Source organism: Orycteropus afer, unplaced genomic scaffold (assembly GCF_000298275.1).
Source record: "Orycteropus afer afer isolate SDZICR_OR568_19922 unplaced genomic scaffold, OryAfe1.0 scaffold00707, whole genome shotgun sequence".
In the NCBI taxonomy this organism is placed as follows: Eukaryota; Metazoa; Chordata; class Mammalia; order Tubulidentata; family Orycteropodidae; genus Orycteropus; species Orycteropus afer.
This window is the reverse complement of record NW_006922294.1, coordinates 557,671-575,664: the sequence shown is the minus strand read 5'-3', so window position 1 is coordinate 575,664 and position 17,994 is coordinate 557,671. Positions and strand designations below refer to the sequence as shown.

The 17,994-nt window shown below is 37.9% G+C and overlaps 1 pseudogene; it reads right to left on the bottom strand.

Annotated features, from left to right (window-relative positions):
• Positions 1–7,839: 7,839 nt before the first annotated feature.
• Positions 7,840–16,455, bottom strand: LOC103211196 (annotated as a pseudogene).
• Between the last annotated feature and the right edge of the window lie 1,539 nt (positions 16,456–17,994).

Here is a 17,994-nt window from a genome sequence, read left to right as displayed (position 1 = left end):
TTCTAAAGATGTTTTAGAATATCTGAAGTTCTTTTGAAAGAAGTGAGTCTTTGAGAAGCATGGTAAAATGTCACTAGGCATTGGGGAGTGTTATAACGTCTTTGAAAGGATGGTAGAGGTAACGCAGGGGCGTACACTGATAATGTTGTTGTTGTTAGCTGTCATCGAGTCATCTGCGACTCATAGAGACTCTGTGCACAGCAGAACGAAACACTGTCCAGCCCTGCACCAGCCTCACAAGCCTTGCTATACCTGAGCCCATCGTTTCAGGCACTGTGTCAGTCCATCTCATTGAGGGCCTTCCTCTTTTTTGTTGACCCTCCACTTTACCAAGCATGATATCCTTCTCCAGGGAATTGTTCTGATAATGACTGATAATGAGACATATAGAAATAAAGAATGGTAATGCATTCAATCTTTTACTTTTAAGATATTATTCCTATGAAAGACGTTGAAAATTAGAACAATCTCCAAAGAGGTGGGAACCACTTGGAAGAAAAGCAATATATTCAGGATTTTTGGCTTGCTCTTTCTCTTTCTTATAGATCTCTGTCTATCAATAAATTGAAAATAGTGCTTATACCTCTTAAAGAGACTATTTCCTATTTCATTTTACAAGTCATGGGAAGAGCTACAGGAAGAACACATGTGAACTATAGTGGGAGTTGACTAGAATGCTGACTAGGCCACATTCCATTTTGATGAGTGTACACATTAGTGGCCAAACTCAATGCTTTTGAAAAGTCAATCATCATTCAACTGTGAAGAAACTGACCAGCAAATGGGTCATTACAAGTTATGGGCAGCAACTAAATGACCAAAGACATTAATACCCAAAGCCAATTTATTGAAATTAACCAGATGGCACAAAGTTAACCATAAAGAGCCATGGTTCTGCTGATGGCAGTTGCTCTGTAGGTTTCAACCTTTTTAATTTTTAATCTGGCTCCTACAGCACAGGCTCTTTGCACCTTGCCCCAGAGGTTCTGAGTAAATGCATTTTATTTTTAGCAGTGTTCCCTCTTGACACAGGGTTCCACAAATGTGAAAGAACAGCCATCCCCCAGGCATGCTCGCAGTTTTTGCCCTTTCTTCTCTCTTATTCTGTGGTCTCCTGCAAGCATTTAAAGTAACAATGGGCTGAGAAATATTTTCCTGAAGAATGACCCACTTTTCTGGGCCCAAAACTGGGTGTGCATTAAAAGGATTGAGTCTGCTTTGGAACATTAGGTTGTCTTTTTCAGATAAATTGAAGGTGTTTCAGAGTGGAGAGCCCATCTCAATTTTACAGTAAAGAGCTATCCTGTAAGAAAGAAAGAAAAATCCCAGGTGATGTTTTTATTGAAAACACCATTATTACCATTCTAGCAGAAGAACTGATTGTGAGGAGACAAAGCACAGCCATCTTAATTAATGGTATGAACTTGTCTTTTCAAATGCTCAGAGAAGATGATACTCTTGACATGCCTGAAATTATTACTGGCATCAAAGATGTTAAATCAAGAGGAGCCAAATGTCTTGATGGTTTCTAATATAATAATTCAAAATAAGTTTATCAATATTTCAGAAACTGCACAGCCTAGATTAACCTGTAATAATAGAACAGAGTAAAAAGGAATATGACTTGAGGATAAATTACCCAGAGAATGTTGGTTGGCATGATAAACTGCTAATTAAACAAAATCATCAACATATTATACAAAAGAACATTTCTTAGTTCTGAAAAGAGTCATCAATCAACCTTCACTCTTGGAAGAGTGTATGTTAGATACACATCTTCTTTCTCCACCCTTCTACAAATATTTCTTTAGCTGGGGGATGATAAGCAAAAATAATGTACCAATGTCAAATGGAAGGCACTATGTTTTTCAAAGAAGGGACATTGGGAGAATTGCTGTGATCCCTTTGTTCTTGGGTAATGATCTCTGCAGAGTCCAAGATTCTACACTTTAGAGAGAGACAAGAGAAGATTTCTTCCCGTCATAAGTTCATGATACCATTAAGATGTCTAGATCATGCTCATTCACACAGATGCCTGCATTCCCAATTCCACTTAGAACAGAACTAGAAACATATTACTCTGTGGATAACTGAAGGGAGAATAGGAGTAATCAATTAAATATGCCATTTTGTCCAGCCCCTGCCTTCAGGTAGGTAAACCATTAATTATTCTACTTTACAGATGAAGGACATGATTTTCAGAGCATATTAGCAGTCAGATCTCATCTCTCTTAATGCTCAAAATGCTCAATCGAATGGTCTTACCACAAAAGCAAAAATAATAGCAATTAATAACAATATGCAGGGCTTCTACAGTGTCCCTTAATACAGTTTTACAGTTGAAACTTGGTTTGGGCTTCAAAATCATTTAGATAAACCATGTACAAAACCATATATAAAATTATGTAAGATGGTTAAAGTACAAAAAGCAGAAGGCAGTGGTTAATAATATAAGACTATATTACCACGATTCTTAGACATAATCTGAATCTAATGAGCTCTGTGGTTTTAGAAAAACTCATTTAACATTTCTATGCCTCACCAGAAGGCTGGTGGGTTTGAGCCACTTCACAGAAGAAAGATTGGGTGATCTACTTCCATAGTGATACTGTCTCAGAAACCCAAGAAGGTGTCGCTATGAGTCGGATCCGACTCCACAGCAGTAAGCATTCCTCAAGTCCTTAGTCTGAGAAATGAGGACATGAATAGAATCTATTTCATAAAGTCATCATACAGATTAATTAATAAATACATATTGTATTAAGTATTTATAGTACCTAGATGAATATACATGAAGTCCCTGGGTGATGCAATTAGTTAGTGCTCAATTAGTACAGCTATAATGTACAATGAGAGTACATTTGTAGCAGGCACTGTCCCTCTAAAGGTCTTTGAGGGGCACAAATGATTTGCAACCAACTAGTAATCTAAACTCGGAAGGAAGTTTGGGCCAATCTACTTCCATAGTGATACTGCCTTGGAAACTCAAGGAGGGGTCTCTATGAGTTGGGTCCAACTCAACGGCACATAACAACAACAACAATAGTAACCTAAAGGTTGGGAGTTCAAACCCACACATTGGCACCACACAAGAAAGTCCTGGTGATCTACTTCCCTTAAGATTACATCCAAGAAACCCCTATGGAGCAGTTCTACTCTAAAATACATGGGTTCACCACGAGTGAGAACTGACTCAATGGCAACTGGTTAACAGTTCCTTCTAACAGAAAATCTTCTGAAAAGTAGCAGCATTATTTCAACGTTTCCTAAAAGAAGAAGGCAGCTACCTTAATTTATACTTTGACACCCCCAGTTCAGAACACTATGTCACATTCTCCCTTCTACAAGTTTAGTGACTATCTCTTCATATCACATGATGAAGGTGAACATCAATAAATCCTCAATATGAGAAATAAGAAAGAGCTTTACCAACAGTAACTAGTATCTAAGAACAAGTCGTATTTATAAGAAATCCTTTTATATATTGTATTACCTGTTTACAAATTATTTGAACTGAAAAACTTTGCAATATCTCAAGATACTACTTTTTGGAGTCAATTAAAAGTGAATTAAAATCATGGCTTTGCTGCTTCCCAGCTGTGTGATCTGGGGCAACTCACTTCTCTCTGAGCCTCAACCTCCTCATTAATCTATAGGTATGTTGTTGTTGTTGTGTGCTGTTGAGTCTGACCTGACTCATAGCAACCCCTCCTTGGTTTCTGTGGCAGTATCACTACAGAAGTAGATTGCCCTATCTTGCTTCCGAGGAGTGGCTGGTGGGTTTGAACAGCCAGCCTTCTGGTTAGCAGTCAAGTGCCTTAGGCACTATGCTACCAGAGCTCCCATCAATAAGTATGTTGTTGTTGTTGTTATTTGCCGTCGAGTTGGACCCGATTCATAGCGACCCCTCCTTGGGTTTCCAAGGCAGTATCACTATGGAAGTATATTGCCCCATCTTCCTTCCAAGGAGTGGCTGGTAGGTTTGAACCACCAGCCTTCTGGTTAGCAGTCAAGTGCCTTAGGCACTATGCTACCAGATCTTCTTATAGAAGTACCCAAATGGTTGTTGTAGTACAGATTTAATAATGTAAGTTCACAGTTAAATGTTCTTAATCATCATTACAATTATCATCAAACAGTGAAGAGTAGGTTTGGTTTTGGCCATGATTTATTCCTGGGCCAAACAAGAACCCTGTACAATTTGCTTTCCAACTTAACCTCAGTAAATGGTTCCTCACATTGCTGCTGTACATTTTTTCACATGTATTCAACTTGATGATGTCATTTCAAATTCTAATCTTGATGTTCACCAAGTTCATCATCTTTCTGAGCATATCCACTGTCAAAGAAAAGAACTCACAATTTCAGTATTGTATCTGGAATCTCAGAATCTCATTTTAGTGGATAAAAATCTAGACAGCCCTTCTAGGTATTTTTACCAAGCTTAACTTAGATAAAGTCATTGGTTGGTGCAAAGAGTTAGTGTGCTTGGCTGCTAACTGAAAGGTTTGGAGGTCTGAGTCCACCCATATGTGTCTTGGAAGAAAGGCCTGGAGATCTACTTCTAAACATTAGCCACTGCAAACCCTATGGAGCACAGTCCAACTTGATGGCACCTGGTTTTCAAACATGCATGGAATTCTCCAGAAAGCTAATACCCCCAGACTTTGCTGTTACTCTAGTTGGCCAACATGGTATTTTCTATTCTAAACTGTTGCCAGAACTCAATGTATTGGTAACTCGAACTCACTGCCATCAAGTCATTTCTGACTCATAGTGACCCCCATTGGGTTTCCAAGGGTGCAAAACTCTAAAGAAGAAGATCTCCCAGTCTTCCTGCCATGGAGCAGCAGCTGGTGGGTTTGATCCGCTGACCTTCTGGTTAACACTTAGGTGTTTATCCTCTGTGTCACCAGAGCTTCAATATATTGGTAGAGCTCCAAAATCACATAATCATCACACCCAAAGGATGGTATTTCAAACATCACCACCAACCTGGCCATGGCTTCCTCATAGATTTGAAAGCATCTTAAAGGTTTAAAAATTATATATATAATTTAAAAAACCTTAGTTATAGATGAAGGGCAAGAAAAAAATGAATCAGAATCTACTTTATTTCATAAATGCTTAATTTGTGGTTTATTTCATAAATGCTTAATTAGAACCACAAATATAGTTCTAAGCCCAAATATCCCCCAGGTACCTGGAAATATGCTCACATTTTAAATCTCATGAGTGTGTCCAAATACAGGATAGTCAGACAACCACATTTATTGAATACTATTGCATGAATAGTTTTCCAGTCAACAAACTGGAAGGTATAAAGAAAATAGAATTGGTTCTCCCCTCAAGTCAATACTACTACCCGCATGCATGGCTGAGAGGATTTAGAAAACAGCATATTTTGAATGTGTGAGCTGACATAGAGAGCAGGAGACAAAATGTGAAGGAGAGTAATGAAGAGGCAGATGTCTGAATAAGAAGAAAAGCTCACACTGACAGAGAGAGAAGTAGAACTTTCTTCTTGGGGAAAATACATTTGCAAACATACTGAGGTAGAAACAGGGAAGTTGGTTGCTTAACAGGATTGAAGAGTCTTTAAGATTCACTCAGAGAAGATGTCCAAGGGGAATTTGGATTTAATGCTACAAGTGATGAGGAGACACTGGAGAGTCTTGAGAAGAAAAATAACAAGATAAAAACAGTATTTGAGGAAGATTCTTCCAGCCTCAAGTCCTTTGCACTAATTCTTAACCATTCCTCACAAAACCTTTGCTGTGGAGGTGAAAAAGTTCTTGTTTTCATTGCTATAGGACAATTTTTGGCACTAACCATACTTGAACTATTTCTGAATGTTCCATGTAAGACCAAAAAACAAACAAACAAAAAGATTTAAAAAAATATGATCTGCAGGCTTTGCTATTGTTTTTAAGCTTCTGTCTTGTTTTAAATTAAGTCCTTAGTTTATGATGTGTCTGAGGCATTTAGAATTTAATTCTCTAATAAAATGACAGGGGACTGAAATAGACTCCAGCGATCTCACATTAACTTTTGCCATGCTCAGTGGTTTGAGTGAAGCTGTGTTAGAGAAAGCCTTGCTGCCAGCAGATGCTGACAGAACTCAGCAACTTCTCAGACAAAATGGACATTTCTTCATGACTATGGGCCCCTTACTTCCATGGAGTGTTTCAAGCAATCCCAGCTGCAGACAGTTGTGAGTTTCCAAGTTTAGATGCAATCTGTCCCCTCTCCTAAAATGAGGTTGATTCTCATTACTCTTAAGGAGTCACACACAAGCTGTTCGTAATTTGCTCAAATGAAGAGGAAACCATATTGAACAGATCCAACACTTCAGATCTCAGAGAGGTGCACAAAACTGACTGTGTCCACAGCCCCAACTGGCCAGTAGTTTCTGGACTCATCTAATAATAGTTGAGACAAGGGGAAGAATGAAGGCTGTCACAGACTCCTCTCAAGGTAGGCCTTGCTGTTGCAATGCTGAACTAACGGGAAAAGGGGGCCATTGAGTAACTCAGCTCCCTCCTCATTGCTGCCTTACAGAACAGTCCACAAAGCAGCCTGCCCCAGCTGCCTCTGCTAATGGTGGCAGAACTCAGCTTCATATACTCTCCCTGGGCCTGAGCTACAGCAATGGTGTATGAATGTGCTGGCAGGAAACAGCACACTTGACAGAATGAAGCATTCACACAATTTAATAAGAAAAATCACAAACAAAAGAACATGCATAGACAATGCAAAAGAGAATAAAAATAATAAACAAACACATGAAAAAATATTTGACTTCAATGAAAGGACCAAAAAACACTCCCCAAAATTAAACAAGATGAGGTACTATTTCCTTCATTAGAATAAATCAAAACTGGATTTATTTTTAACTTTTTATTGTGATTTGGATGAAAGTTTACAAATTTATTTTACATTCAACAATTCATACACATTTTGTTTCGTGTGTTTTGATTGCAATCCCCACAATATAACAGCTCTCTTCCCACTTTCTCCCTATGGTTTACCTTTACCCTGTGTCCTCCTTTCCTATGTATTCCTGTCTTCTGAGCTTTCTCCCTGTGCAAATGCTGCCCTTCTGATCTCCCATGGTTGATTGTTCTAAGAAGTGCACCTCCTTAGTGTAACTGTTCACCTCATAGGCCTGTCTATTGTTTGGCTGAAGGTTAAGCCACTGGAGGGAGTTCAATTGCAGGCCCAAAATGTGACTAGGGGCCACAATCTCAGGAGTTTCACCAATCTCTATCAGACCAGTAAGCCTAGTCTTTTTTTTTTTTTTCTCCTTATTACACCTATTTATTTATCTTTTAAAACAATGATATAAAAGGGACTCTATCAAGTGTACTACCTAAGGCACTTGACTGCTAACCAGAAGGCTGGAGGTTCAAACCCTTGGAAGGAAGGTTGGGCAATCTACTTCCATAGTGATACTGCCTTGGAAATCCAAGGAGGGGGTCACTATGAGTAGGGTCTGACTTGACGGCAAATAACAACAATTATCAAAAACATAAGTGTGGAAGGAATTGAAGATAATTTAAGGATGGTAAAGAAAATGCTAATGGGGGAATGCATTCTGCAGCACTTATTCTTTTTTTCCTTTTTTAAATGTAAGAAAATTGGCCAAAACAAGATAACACAATTTGCTACAATTGCACCATTCTCTGAATGAGAGACAGAAGGATGTGGTGGTCACTCCATGCAAATGCCAGAGAGAAAAAAGTGGAAGATATACATGCATGGGGGTAAATATGTCTTCTTAGAAACCATGAACACTAATCCTAAAAAAAAAGAAAAAACAGAAAAAAAAAAAAACATTTAAGGGGAGCAATTATTTTCTGTTGATGAGGGTTCCTGTTCTTGGGGAGGTTCTGGGAGTTTTATTTCTGTTCCTTCTTCTTCTAGGACTGGAATAATTTGAATGTCTTATTTATTCTTTGGCTGAGAAGATATTTCAGTTAGCTCAACCACTTGTTCTTTTATTTCAATTGTCTGTTCTTTTTTTTTTTTTTCTTCAGCTAACAGGAGAACCACTTTAGATTTGGATTTGGAGCACACAGTCTTTTCCAGTCATTCTCAGCAATTCCAGCTGTCACAAGCTTCTAGAAGAAGAAGATGAGCATCACTGTGAAGATGCCCAAGAGCACAGATTGTATGCTGTAACAGTATTGAGTAGAGGGAGAGTTTTCTCAGAGGCCTTAGCTAGTTCATAGATGCATATATTAATATGTAACTCAGAAGCTGTAACAAGTTACAGACTCTCCATTTTTTTAAAAAAGGGGGGGATGTAATATTAAAAATGGCCATGATCAAAAGAATTATTCCAGAAATGTCAGTGAAGAGGCTCAGTGAGTTCATTACCATCTTTCCTTTGACCAAAATATGCCTGGAATTTTTCTCTGCTCCTGCCAGGAGTAATCCAGAAATAACAAACATAGTACCTCCCCAGAAAGAGTACTGGACAGCAATATAGATAGGTGTATGGATCCCTATGGAGATAATCAAGAGATCTTCACCACCACCACCCAGGGCAAAGTAATGACTAGGGATCACAGTCTTGGGGGTTTCACCGGTCTCTATCAGACTACCAAGGCTAGTCTTTTTTCAGATTCTGAGTTCTTTTCCATATTTTTCTCCCATTCTAACCAATATTTCCAATTTGGATCCCTTTCCAAGTGGTGGGCAGTGGTAGGTCCAAGTAGTGGACACCATCTAGTTCTTCTGGTCTCAGGGCCATGTAGGCTGAGGTTCCCATGGTCTACTAGTCCCTTGGACTAATTGTTTCCATGCATCTTTGATTTTCTTCACTCTTCCTTGCTACAGATGAGGAAAAACCAATGGTTGCATCTTAGATATAGCTGCTTGCAAGCTTTTAAAATTCTAGTCACTACTCACTAAAGTAGGATGTTATTGTTGTTGTTAGATGTCACTGAGTCATCTCTGACTCATAGCAACCCTATGCACAGCAGAGCGAAACACTGTCCAGTACTGTGCCAGCTCCATGATCCCTACTATACTTGAGCCGATCACCACAGCCACCGTGTGAATCCATCTCATTGAGGATCCTCCCCTCTTTCATTGACCCTCCACCTTACCAAGCATGACATCCTTTTCCAGGGAATGGTCCCTTCTGACAACCCGACCAAAGTAGGTGAGACAAAATCAGACCATTCTCACTTCCAAGGAGCATTCTAGCTGCACTTCCTCCAGGACACATTTGCTAGTTCCTTCAGCAGTCCATGATACTTTCAGCATTCTTTGCCAGCACCACAACTCAAAAGCACCACCTCTTCTTCAGTCTTCCTTATTCATTTTCCAGCTCTCACATGGATATGAGGTGATTGAAAATACCATGGCTTGTGTCAGGTGCACCGTAGTCCTCAAGGAGACATCTTTGCTCTTCAGCACTTGAAAGAGGTCATTAGCAGCAGATTTGCCCAGGACTATATGTTGTCTGATGTCCTGACTGCTGCTTCCATTGACATCAACTGTAGAACCAAGCAATGTGAAGTCTTTGACAATTTCAGTCTTTTCTCCACTTACAGTGATGCTGCTTATAGGTCCAGTTGTGAGGATTTTTGTTTTCTTTATATTGAGATGTAATCCACACTGCAGACTGTAGTCTTCAATCTTCATCAGTAAATGCTTCAAGAGGTCCTCACTTTCAGCAAGCAAAGTTGTGTCATCAGCATATCGCAGGTTGTTAATGATTCTTCCTCCAATCCCGATGCCACATTCTTCTTCATATAGTCCAGCTTCTTGGATTATTTGCTCAGCATACAGATTGAATAAGTATGGTGAAAGGATACAACCCTGATGCACTCCCTTCTTGATTTTAAATCATGCAGTGTCCCCTTGTTCTGTTTGAACAATAGCCTCTTGGTCTATATACAGGTTTCTCATGAGTACAATTAAGCATCTTGAATTTCCATTGTTCTCAACGTTACCTGTAATTTATTATGATCCACACAATTGAATGCTTTTGCATAGTCAATAATACACAAGTAAACATCTTTCTGGTATTCTTTGCTTTCAGCTAAGATCCACTTGATATTAGCAATGATATCCCTCATTCCACATCTTCTGAATCCAGCTTGCATTTCTGGAAATTCTCTGTCAATATGCTGCTGCAACTGTTTTTGAATTATCTTCAGTAAGATTTTACATGCATGCAATATTAATGATATTGTTTGATAATATCCACATTCTGTAGGATCAACTTTCTTTGGAATAGGTACAAATATGGATCTCTTCAAGTCATTTGGGCAGGTAGCTGTCTTCCAAATTTTTTGGCATAACCGAGTGAGTGACTCTAGTGCAGCATCTGGTTTTTGAAACATCTCAATGAGTATTCTGTCAATTCCTGGAGTCTTGTTCTTTGCCAATTCCTTCAGCGCAGCTTCTCCTTCCTCCTTCAGTACCATTGGTTCTTGATCATATGCCAGCTCCTGAAATGGATGAAGATTGACCAGTTCTTTCTGGTACAGTGACTCTGTGTATTCCTTCCATCTCCTTTTGATGGCTCCTGCATCATTCGATATTTTGCCACAAATTCTTTCACTATTGCAACTGGAGGCATAAATTTCCTCTTCCATTCTTTCAGCTTGAGAAATGCCAAGTGTGTCCTTCCCTTTTGGCTTTCTAACTCCAGGTCTTTGCACATTTCATTATTGTAATTGGTTTTGTCTGCTCGAGCCACTCTTTGAAATCTTCTGTTCACTTCTTTTATCTTGTCATTTCATCCATTTGTTTTAGTTACTCTCTGCTCAAGGGCAAGTTTCAGAGTCTCTTCTGTCATCCATTGTGGTCTTTTCTTCCTTTCTTGTCTTTTTAATGCCTTTTGCTTTCTTCACAGATGATGTTCTTCATGTCATTCCACAGTTCTTCCAGTTTTCGGTCATTGGTGTTCAATGCATCAAATCTATTCTTTAGATAATCTCTAAATTCAGGAGGGATATATTCAAGGTCTTATTTTGGTTCTCATGGACTTGTTTTAATTGTCTTCAAATTCAAGTTGAACTTGCATATGAGCAGTTGATGGTCTGTTCCACAATCAGCTCCTGGCCTTGTTTTGGCTGAAGATACTGAGCTTTTCCATTGCCTCTTGCCACAGATATAGTCAATCTGATTCCTGTGCACTCCATCCGGCAAAATCCACATGTATAGCCACCATTTTTCTTGTTGGAAAAAGGTATTTGCAATGAATAAGTCGTTGATCTTTCAAAATTCTATCATGCAAACTCTAGCATTATTTCTGTCACTAAAGCCAAATTTTCCAACTACCAGTGATTCTTCATTTCCAACTTTTGCATCCCAGTCACCAGTGATAATTAACACATCTTGATTGCACATTCAGTCAATCAGATATCAATATATTGATATGAAACCTCCCCACCCTCCCCTGACCTGGATGTAGAAAAATGTTTCTGTGTAGTGTTATGACAACTGAGCTTGATGTCTTCCACTACCATATAGACCTGAGCCTGCAGGCCCAGCAGCTCACTTCCTCAAGGTGTTTGGTTGTGGCTAAGAAGTGATCATAACTTTGTCCCCTGTTAGCTCTATGGACATTTTTATGGCATGTACTTATATAGTACCCACCAGCCATTCCTTGGAAGGAAGATGGGGCAATCTACTTCTGTAGTGATACCACCTCAGAAACCCAACAAGGGGGTTGCTATGAGTCAGGTTTGACTCAATGGTACATAACAAAAACAACAACTTATATAGAAATATTGTCTGTCAGACCTTATGAATAGTAGTGAAACACTATCTGATATATTACTAGAAAAACCATGAATATATTCCCTTTTTACCTAGACTTGATCATCTTGGTTGTCTACCTATGTATCCACCTGTAGATTAATGTTTGTTATTACTGATAAAGCAGTATTGTGAATGAAATAGTATTTACCTTTATTTTCTGTACCTCTTGTGCACCTCTCCATTTCTTTCTTTTCCTTAGTGATATTGTGCTGGCCACCCATTTGGTATATTGCCTTTCCCTTCAACCAAATCAGTACATATTTCTTATCTAGCTAGCAATTTTCCCTCTCACTCCTCCCATCCCTGGTAACCAACAAAGAAATTTCCTTCCATCTGTAAACCTTTCCTTGACTTTTTACAATAGTGGACTCGTAAAATATTTGTCCTTCTGTGATTGACTTATTTCACATAGCATAACATTCTCCATGTTCATCCACATTATGAGGCAATTTGTATTTTCTTCATTATTCTTTAATGTTGCATAGTATCCCATTGTTGTGTGTATCTTAGTTTGGTTATCTACTCATCCATTGATGGACACTTAAGTTGTTTCTATCTCTTTGCTATTGTGAATAGTGCTTCAGTGAACATAAGTGTGCATATTCATGTTCTGGCTCTCACTTCTTCAGGACATAATGCTAGTAGTGGAATTGCTGAATCAAATGGTATTTCTATTTCCAACTTTTGGGGAAAAAGTCTATACCATTTTCCATACTGACTATACCATTTTACAGTCCCACCAGCAGTGGATGAGAGTTCCAATCTCTCCACACATTGGCCATGATTTGTTCTTTTCTACCTTGTTATTGTTTGTCTTTGTTATTATTGCTGGCGTGAGAAGATACCTCACTGTTATTTTGATGTGTGTCTCTCTAACGGCTAATAATCGCTCCAGCATTTCTTCATATGTTTGCTGGCCACATGAATATCTTCTTTAGTGAATTGTCTGTTCATGCCTTCTGCTCATTTTTGAACTGGATTGTTTGTTTTCTTTCATGTTGAGTTGATAAAATTTTTTATTAATTTTTGAGATAAGTCGCTTTTCAGATATGTCATTCCCAAGTATTTTTTCCCAACCTGTAGGTTCTCTTTTCACTCTTCCAGAGAAGTCTTTTGATGTGCATAGGAATTTAATTTTGAGAAAGTCTCAGTCATCCACTTTATCTTCTGCTGTTTGTACATTTTTGGTTATGTTTGATAGTCTATAAAATAATACTTTATTAATTAAAATATTTGTTACTGGAAAAGTTGCAGTGAATTTGGACTGCTCATACATTGTTAAAATAGTAAATATAGCAGCAACTTTTGAGGAACAGTTTATCATATGCTACATGATGTTTTAAAACATGCAAAAGGAAAGAAAAAGATAGTCATGTCCGAAGATGTTTAATCCAGCCCTTTTATATAACAAAATAAATTGTATAAGAAAGATAATTTAAAAAATAGAGAAACATTAATTAATTTTATTTGATTCATTCAATGAATTATTTAGGAACAATTAAAAACACTATTCGTAAACACTAGATCAGCTGGGATCCTATTTTTTTTTTTTTTTAAATCTTACTAGGCATTATTATGCATATAATGATTATACATTCCTTATATAATTTCAAGTGAAAAAATAAGGACACAAAATTTTATCCACAATAAGATTACAAGTACACATAAAAATCATCTACAGAAAATTTGCCTAGAGGATAATAATCTGCAACATTAACGGTGGTTATTCTTTGGTAGAGAATGACAGATCATTCTTCTCCTATTTTTCTCTACTTTCAAAATTTAATTTAGCCTCTGCTAAATATAAGCTCATCATATTGGTGTTTCTAACTTTAGATACTATGTTGGAAAAGTTCTCTGAACACCATATTTATCTATATTTCTATTTCAGCAAATATTTATTGATTTCTGGGACCAAAACACTATGTATCAGAGAAGAGGTAAATGCATAGGAGGTCTATTTCCCACTCTCCAGAAAGCTAGTAAGAAATATAACAGGGTAATGCAACAGCAAGGTAGAAAATACACTCATCATATATTTAATAAATTGAATTCATAAATGCACAGTGATATTGTACAAGGTGAAAGTTGAAGTGAATTTTATGGGTTTAATCTCTTCCTTATGTGTTGGTAATCTGACTGAACTTCCCCAATTAACATTTTCACACTCTGAGGCAGAATACATACGTGACAGACTCAAGGACTAGGAAAATTGATCTAAACCAAGGAAAGAAGCCAGTAAGAACTACCTGCAAAGCTTTTTTCTGCCCTTCTCCAATTTACTTGTAGTTATTTATAAGTAATTTTATTAGTGTATTACCTGTATAAACATAGGAAAGTTGCATAAATTCCTGATCTTAGTTATCATTTTAACTACAAGGTCCACCCATTTCTAAAATCCCCTCTCTAATAACACTTTCTATGAGAACAAGCTCAAAAATTTTTAAGGCAATAACTTCCATTGACAGTATGGCTCATTTCAACATATTTATTAAATTCCTTTTATGTGTCAAGTGCTGTATTTGACCCTCTGTATCCAAGACAAATAAGAAAAAGCCATTTCCCTCTAAGAGCTCAAGATGCAAAAGAGAGACTAGGAAATAAATAAACAATTCTCCATAGTTAAAAGCCCTGAGTGATCTTGTGGCATTCTGTATGTGCCTGGGGTGACCACTAAGGAGAGAGTGGCCACTGCTTTTCATATGCCACTGGTCATTGATGGCTTTTATTTTATTTTATTTTTTTAACAAAAATCACATATTTTTTATATTGACTGGCAGAACAGCACAATTATAGCCAGAGCAGGGGAGGACCAGCAAGGCATAAAGTTGGCCAAAAATGAAAAAGGCTAAATTGATTATGAACATCTAGAGAAGACTTAAACTAGTCACACAATGAAGGGACTGGAGTAGTTACTCTCTAGGGTAACTGTGTTCTCTAAATGCCTACCAATCTGTTCAAGTACAGTACACAGTGACTTTACATTGCAGCCCTGCTTATATAAAGCTGATCATCCCTGTGGAGAGGACAAACAAAAAGAAATAGACAGTAACAGAATCCTTCTCTAAAAACCATCTAACTTCACAATGAGTTCCTGAGGGAGCATGTGTCCTCTATGCTAAAACTTTTATTACAAAATAGGATACATTATCATCCACTGGGAGAGGGATAAGAACAGCCCAGCCTAAAGCAAAAGAGATGGACTTGATACATTTTGAAAGTCATTGCCAACCTTTCTAGACAACCTGTGAGTCAGAAGCTGACCATCCTTGTCTGTATGCAATCCAGCATCTCTGCTTTACATTTCACTTCTTTGCCTCACCTTTTGATTATTTTACTGTATATTGGTGTCTCTGTTTACCTTATGGGGAGACATGAAAAATAAAAGAAGACTGGAAACATATGATATTTGATATTTATTCCTTGCTAGAGAGAGAAAAAATATATACATATAGTGTACTACCTAAGGCACTTGACTGCTAACCAGAAGGCTGGGGGTTCAAACCCACCAGCCACTCCTCAGAAGGAAGGTTGGGCAATCTCCTTCTGGAGAGATACCACCTCAGAAACCCAAGGAGGGGTTACTATGAGTCAGGATTAACTCGACAGCACATAACAACAACAATGTATGTATAGATGTATATTCTAGCATAGAATACAAAGGAAAAAGGAAAAGGTAGAAATTAGGGCCAAAATATGACACAGATTATATGTGTATTTTTGCTTCCCACTTCTGATCAAATCAAAACAACCCAGAAGGTTGCAGGTAATCACTGGCCAAACTATATTTGAGAGGAATTACTCTGGTAAATATTCCAAACATAGATTTTCAGAACCAATTTTTCTGCTCCAAAGCAGACTACAGGGAGATTTGAACCAATCTCCCTTCTTCCTATAATCCCTTCTTCCCATGATCTACTGCTAAAAAGAAATAATTCTGAGAAGGCATTAGAGGAATTTCAAAATGTAACTAAATGTTCCTATTCAATTTCAATTTAAATTGAAAGAATATAAAAACAACTACATGCTAAAACCTCTCTTATTTAAAATAAAGATATGTATGCTTTTGCCTTATCCTAATTAGTTTTGAATGGTCTCTAATTTTGCTCATCATGAAAAAAGGAGTGGGCTGAGTTTAACACTTGCAACTTAAGGATAATGCCCAAGGTTTAAAGATTTTAATGATTTTCTAAAAAATCAATGTGTATCGACCATGCTTAAATCCTCCTCTAAGTACTACCCAACACAAAAACCTGTTAAATTAAGTACATAATAAGAAAGAAAAAATTGACAACTTCCTGGGCCCCATGTGCACATGAAACAGATAAAAAAAAAAAAGTTGCTGCAGTTTGTTCTTCTTTTGAATTCACCCTAACTTTGTATCCTACATCACACATTTATCAAAAGAAATGAAGGTTACCCTGGGTTCCCTTGGCATGAGTCATGTCCCATACTGATGACTGGCAGAATCGCAGCTCAGTATTGGTAATTCTAGCAGAGAGAATTTCCCCCAAGTCTCTCCAGTCTCCTATCCAATCACCTACCTCTGTTTGAAAATGAAAGAGAAGAAATAATAAACATGCTAATGTCCAGGTAATCTACGAGTTTTGCCCACAAAGCTTATTCTCACCTGGATTCAGTAATAACACCGATCACCGATTGAATCATGATCCTGTAACATGATATGTGAAATAGCACAATTGCAGAATAGTTAGCCAGCTACACTGGACTTGGTCCTGTCCCTTAAACACTGGAAAGCACACCTGGTCTGACCACAAATGAAATTATTTATTGGTTGGGCTAAAGACTTAGGACAAAAATAGAACAAAAGGGACAATGCAACATAATGGTTAAGAGGGAGGCTTTTAGAGTCAGACAAACTCAAGTTTAAATCTTGACATTGAAGCTTACTCATTCTATCTATGACCTTAACCAAGCTACCTCTGAGCCTCAGTTTCCTCCTATAAAGTAGGGATTGTGGTAGTTTCTCACTGCAAATGCTTATTAAATGGTAACTATTATTATTGTTACCTTCTTATCAGAAAATTCCCAGGACCAGGGAAAGCTACTCTTTATTTCATGCTCAATACCCTGTAGGCAGAGGAGGCTTTTCCTGCCCTGTGATTTAACTTTGAAATACAATGACTTAACAAAAGTAAGCAATAAGACTAAGATTGTCTCTAGTTTTGCAGAGTAGAGTTCAAGTCACATTAAAAAAAAAAAAACCGCAGAATTCACCTTATAAAATGCATTGACATTGTGCATTCATTTTTCAACGATATTTTCTGGCTTTTGTCAATTGAACCTTAGAAAGATCTCTCCCGTATAACTTGGGTCTGGGATCACACTGTGATAATGAGAAGGGTCAGGATGGAGGAACAATGTACATCCTACTCTTAAAGATGACCTGGGGAGAATGGAAAAGTGGAGAAGAATAAAACTGTAATCAAAAGAAGGTGCACCTCGAGTTTCTAGTTTTTCTGTACTTTGGGATAATCATTTGTTATTTGTGTGGGAAGGAGAGGCAGTCTGAATGGGAGTGAAGAAAGTAGAGTAGAAGGTGCAGAAGTAGAGCAGTAGAGGAGAAATCATGACAAATTATAAACAAAACTAAGGCTTTGTGAGTGACAGCTTCTCTTGAGACCTCCCTGGGGAGCCAATTAGTGCTGGATGCTGAGGTGGGTTTGGTCATATAAACCTCTGTGCTAACGCCCACATGCACTACATCTACCCCCAGGAAGTGGCAAAGCCTCTGTTAATGAGGTTTAGGACCAATCACTCCACAGAGGAAGTCCTGCCAAGGACTCTAAAGCAGATGTCACAGGATAACTGGCAGGGAATTCCCTTAAATTCTACTGCATTGAAGAATCACCTTATTGAAAACCAAGACAAATTTTAAAATAGTGATCATTCTTCCTGTTTTCCTTTTCCTTTATTCCATATCACCAGCGGGGACTGTGACCACATGTCCCATGGTTAGTCCTGATCTATTGCCCCTCCAACTGCTTGGCCCAACTGTTTGCGTAAATAGGAGAAGTAATGTCACAAAGAATAGATTGTAAATCCAGGCAAAGAGCAAGTGACAAGAATTAGTAATATCTCTAGAGTCATTGTCTCCAATAGCAGTGGGATAGACAGTTAAGCCAAGCTCTATAAAACAGTTTAAACAGAGTTTAGCAACATCTGGGAAGCTGCCTGGGAAAATTG